Source organism: Echinops telfairi, unplaced genomic scaffold (genome assembly GCF_000313985.2).
Source record: "Echinops telfairi isolate 266 unplaced genomic scaffold, ASM31398v2 ScPeMD7_11;HRSCAF=52, whole genome shotgun sequence".
NCBI lineage: Eukaryota > Metazoa > Chordata > Mammalia > Afrosoricida > Tenrecidae > Echinops > Echinops telfairi.
This window is the reverse complement of record NW_022103908.1, coordinates 15750812-15756700: the sequence shown is the minus strand read 5'-3', so window position 1 is coordinate 15756700 and position 5889 is coordinate 15750812.

The window sequence follows — 5889 nt, the reverse complement described above, 5'->3', positions numbered from 1 at the left end:
GCTCAGCTCACAGGTAGTGCAGCACATGGTTGAGGCAAAGAACTACCTCAAGCAGCAGCACACTGGTTTGGTCACCAGGGAGGAAAAAAGACTGGATGCCTGCCACCAGAAAATATTTATCTCGGTAGCCCTTCAATCCATCAATGACCTGATTAGACTCTGCCCACTTGTTCCTATGGAGGCTTAGTTGACCCAGTAAACCTATCACAGAAGAGATGATGCTTGGGAGGACATGGAGTGGAAATTGCTCTTGCCTTTTGCATGCCCTGGGATCTTCCCAAGTATAAAAAATCTGGACAGAGCCTTGTTGGTGTCAGCACTTATTGCTTTAGTTACTAAGAACATCTTAATCTTGAATTATTTCATTTCACTCCCTGTTGGAGTGTAATGCTATAGTTATTACATCGTTACCATTAAGTCTCATAAAATTAAATTTAACTTAAATCCATAGTGTACAGTATGATTCACAATATTTGTGGTAAAGTCCTGTGAGTTTTGACCAATGCATAATGCCTAACATTACAACAATATGCCAAAGAGCTTCACTGTCCTAAGAATGTCTTGTGTGTTACTATTTACCTTTCCTCCACTCCCCTTGTGGCAAACACTCATCTTTTCACTGCTCCTATAATTTCCCCTTTTCTTGAATGTCATGTGCTTGGAATTACACAGGAGGTAGTTGATTTGGTTTGAACTTTCTGATGGTTTCCTTTCTATTAGCAATATGAATGTAAGAACTACTCATGACTTAATAACTCATTTATTTTTTGGTTTAAAATACTTCATTTTATTGATGTGCCACAGTGTATTTATCCATAAGGCGTTTGGTTGCTTTCAGTGAAGAGCAATTATAAATAAAATTTATATAAACACTTTTATTCAGGTTTTTAAGTGGTCATACTTTGTTCTGTTTTGTTTTTATCTCACTTGAGTAGAGACCTTGGAGCCTATTGCTGGATTGCCAGGAACTACTTACTACAAGCTATCCAAAGTGTTGGCCACATTATCTTGCTTTCAGCAATGATTAAACATTGTTGCTTTCATATCCATGCCAGCATTTATACAATCATATTTTTGCAAAATTTGTAAACCTGTATTATTTTGCCTTGTTTCATTTAATTTAGTCCATTAAAACTAAATTACTTGAGGGTGATAAAAAATACTAATTTTTTATTCTTGACTGAGGTACTGTGCAGATTGAGGCACATACATTCAATAAATATTTATAGAAAAGATGATTATTTAAGTGAAGTCTGATCAGCCATGATTTAGAAAAAAGGTGGAAGAGACTCAGCTGAATAAATAAATAATAAAGGTCACATAGCTAGTAAGTGAGATTTAGGACCTTGAATTTCATGACATGGCTTCTCCACATCTTTTTGCTGAAATCTATGACTATATTCCAAAATTAACTTTAGCCCTGTCACTCTAAATTATGTTTTTAGGGCCTGTATTCTTCATACAGTATTTTTTTTCTTTCTAGACTGTCTCACTATATCTTATTAGCTTGAATAGTTTGTGTTCATTTAAAATAATCAAATCACAGTAATTCTTTTCTTATGTTGATTAGTCATTGCTGTATAGTTACTCCTTTTATGATATTATTTTAGAAACCCTAAGCTTATCAAGCCAATTATACTAGCATCTAGAAGAGAAGAATAAGTGGAAAGGGAAGTGCTTTGGGGTATAGGAAAAAGGAAGGTAATTTTTTCTCTAGATGGGAAGAAGTCTGAGATTGGCATGTACTGAGATCAGTGGGAAAGTTCACTATGTGCCATTGCCTGGGCAAAGTATAAAACCAATTAAGGACATGGTGGTCCACTTAAGCGAGCTAGAGACCAGGGCACTGATGCTGAAATCTCATTACCTACCACCCTACTACTGCCTCTAAGTCAATCCCAAGCCATAGAGAATGTATAGAATGAAATAGAAGTGCTCTCCAGGGTTTCTGAGACGGAATTTTTATAGTAGCGGGCAACCTATTTCCCTCCTGCAGAGTGGTGGCTGAGTTTGAACTGCCAAACTTGCGGTTAGCAGTGCAGTGCTTATCATACAGCACTACTATGGCTCTTACTTTTGGTCTCACCAGATGCCCCTAAGTTATATGGTATTTTATGGAGGTAATGGGATTACTTCCCCTGTCTTCAATTTACCTGCCTAAAGTCTGAGAAAAAGGTATTTCTTTTATTTTTATGTATATATATTACTTTAGGGGACAAATGATTGGTGATGGCCTGCCTTCATATATGATTTTCAATATAATCCTTGAGTCTTGAAAACCACTGGACAAGTGGGGATTTTGATAGTAATGGTTTTGTGTCAACTTGTCTGAACGAGGATTCTCAGTATACGGCAGTTAACACCGAAGAGTTCCTCATGGCATAGCCTAACATGGTGTCATCACAGCTAACCAGTTGTAAACCTCCATAATGGGAGCAGAAAATGCTGAAATACAACAGATTTTTTAGGTCACAGTCTGTTTCCTACATAAGTGGACACAGTGGGAATGCTTTCTTTTTGTTGGTTGGGTCTAGATCCTGAGGCTCACTGGCCTCTCATTCATTGAACTTGGGCCACCTGCCTGTCATATTGCCCACCAATCATAGGACTGTCATTGGAGCCGCTGACCTTGGATTCCTTCGCCTCTGAAGCCACCAGCTGTTGACCAGCCCCAGCAATGACACAAGATTTCTGTAGCATAACATATGACCCCTGCACTTGGAACCTGCTTGGATGTGGATGTGCTTATTTCTACCTTCTACAACCCAGTGAGCTATTTTGTTGACACAACTTTACCCATAAATACACACACATGCACACACGCACAACAGTCCCACTTTGCTTCTCAAAAGAAACTAGTCTAAAACTGGGAGCTTGAAAGTCACTTATATTAGGCTTAACTTAAATATATACATACTTTTAAAAATTAGTACATGTGAAACAAACATGAGATAAAAAAGTTAGATCTATACTTTTAAGATCGCACTGGGTTTTTAAATAGATAATTTTAGGTTATTTAAGGTTACAGAATATTTTGAAAACATAAAATTCTTGGAATATCAATTGCTTCTGTAAATATGCGGACAAGAATTCCCATCTTCTCAGAAATTTGTTGGATGATAGTTAAAAGATAACAAGATTTAACAATAAACATCTCCTTGGAGTCTAAGCAGAAGCAATCATGATCAGCTCAATTCATATCTAAGCAATCTTAGTTTCCAAAAAATAAATCAGTGAAAGGTTATTATTTCAAGAATTTAAATAATTTGGAGAACTTTATAAAAAATATGCCTGTGATTTTTTATTTAACATTACTAGATGAAACATTGAGTATAATAAGTCATTAATATGAAATTATATACGTTATTGATTCTAATTTTTTAATGCGTAGGGTTCTAGTGAGACTTACCCAAATAACTTGAAAATAATACCATGGTGGAAAGTAAAGTATGATATTCATATGTGCTTTGAATGACTGGTAGGCCAGTAAAAGTTGATTAAAAATGATCAGGTTTATTTGCATCTTTAGAAGGAAGGTTTCTTCCTTTTTTTCTGTTTTTGTTCCATTAGAGAGAATTAGGTCCTCATTAAAAAGTAGGCTAGTGAAGAGACAAAGAGATACATATTGATATACTTATCTAGTTCTAGTTCAGAACATAAGTTCTAATTCAGACATAAACCCCTAGATTCCTGACTAAAGAGGAGAGGTTGTAAATCTGTGGTTGTAAATCTGTAACCTTATTAGACTGTGTGCCCCCAAAACAGTTCCTGATGTCATGTACAGGTTACGTATTAGGAGAAACTAGTTAGTGGGTAGGAGAAGCTTGTCCAAATTTAAGAAGAAGAAACACTACAGTGCAAAGTTAGGATAAGATTCATGAATTCAGCTGGGTAACTTTGTTTAAATGTACATATATTTAGAGGTTTAGTATTAAGGAATCAGATGGACATTGGGCTTCTACTCAAGTACTCCTTCAATACAAGAACACTTTGTTCTATTAAACTGGCATTCCATGATGCTCACCTTCCTCACACAATCGCTAAAGACTAAGTGGGTGCACAAGCAAATATGGTGAAGAAAGCTGATGGTGCCAGGCTATCAAAAGATATAGTGTCTGGGGTCTTAAAATCTTGAAGATAAACAAGCCGGCCATCTAGCTGAGAAGCAACAAAGCCCACATGGAAGAAGCACACCAGCCTGGGTAATCATGAGGTGTTTATGGGCTCAGGTATCAGGCAGCAAAAACCCAAAACAAAATATCATAATGTGAATGAGGGAGGGAGTGCAGATTGGAAGCCCAATGTCAATCTGTAGGCATTTGGACATCCCTTTACAGAGGGTTGTTGGGAGAAGATGGGCCAGTCAAGGTGCAGTATAGCACCAATGAAACATACAGCTTTCCTCTGGTTCTTTAATGCTTCCCTCCCCCACCCCCCTCCACTAACATGACCCTAATTTTACCTCACAAATCTGCCTGGACTAGAGCATGTACATGGGTACAGATAAGAGCTGGAAACACAGGAAATATAGGAAAGATAAACTCCGCAGGACCAATATTGAGAGTAGCCATACCAGGTGGGTAAGAGGAAGGTTGGGGGAGAAAGGGGGAACCAATCACAGTGACCTACCTATAAACCCCTCACAGGGGGATGGACAACAGACAAGGGGGTAAAGGGAGACAGTGGAATGTGCAAGACAAAAGAAAATACTAATTTGTAATTATCAAGGGTTCATGAGAGACAGAGGAAGGGAGGGAGGGAGGAAAGGAGGGAGGGAGAGGGAAGGGAAAAAATGAGGAGCTGATGCCAAGGGCTCAAGTAGAAAGATATTTCTTTGCTAGAGATGATGGCAACATATGTACAAATGTGCTTGACACAATGGATGAATGGATGAATGGATGGATGGATGGATGGATGGATGGATGGATGGATGGATGGATAGATAGATTGTAATAAGAGTTGTATGCACTTCCAATAAAAATGCTTTATAAATAAATAAGGTGTACCATGATGAGGCAAGAGAGCTGTTTTTTGTATTTTCAGTGGTAGAATCTTCTGGGAACTTTTGACTCTCTACATGCATGGGTAAGGACCACCACAGGCTTGAGGACAATCCTCCAAAATGAATCACAGGTGTATTGTATTACTGATTAATTCTGTTTTTAATGGGCCCCTAAGTTGGAAAAGGAGCCCATAGAAACAGAAAAACACACCTGAGGGAGGCTAGGGTAAGCCTATTTTCATTCCCTCTTCAATTCTTCCTGGTAAAATGTCTGGCTCTCTGTTTTTTTTTATAGTCAAGTCTATAAATTTCAGATCATCATAAAATGTAAGCACATTTCTGCAAAGCTCATTAATTTTAGAATATGGTCTAGATATCACACAACCAAACGGAGAAGAACTACACCATTTTTACTGCTGTCAAGTACTTTTGTTTTCTATATAAATGAAAATTCTGAGGAGCTCTGGTGGTGTACTTGTTACTCTTTGGGCTGCTAACTGCAAGGTCAGCAATTTGAAACCAACAGCTGCTATGTAAGAGAAAAACAAGGCTTTCTACTCCCATTAAGATTTAGTCACATGGGGACTGTTATACTCTCTTCTTTGGTCCACTATGAGTCAGAATCAACTCAATGGCAGTGAGTTTAAATGAAGAAATGAAAAAAACAAAAACAAAAAAACCCAAACTGTAACAAAAAACACCTATAACCCTTGCTAACAGTCTGATTCCAACTCATAGTAACTCTGTAAGGCTTCTGAGACAGGAAAGCTTTAGCACTTGGATAGCCTCCTCTTTCTTCCACAAAGCAACTGGTAGGTTTGAATCTCAAACCTTGGGGTCAGCAACCCAATGCTTATCAGACAGCACCATAATTCTATTTCAGAAGC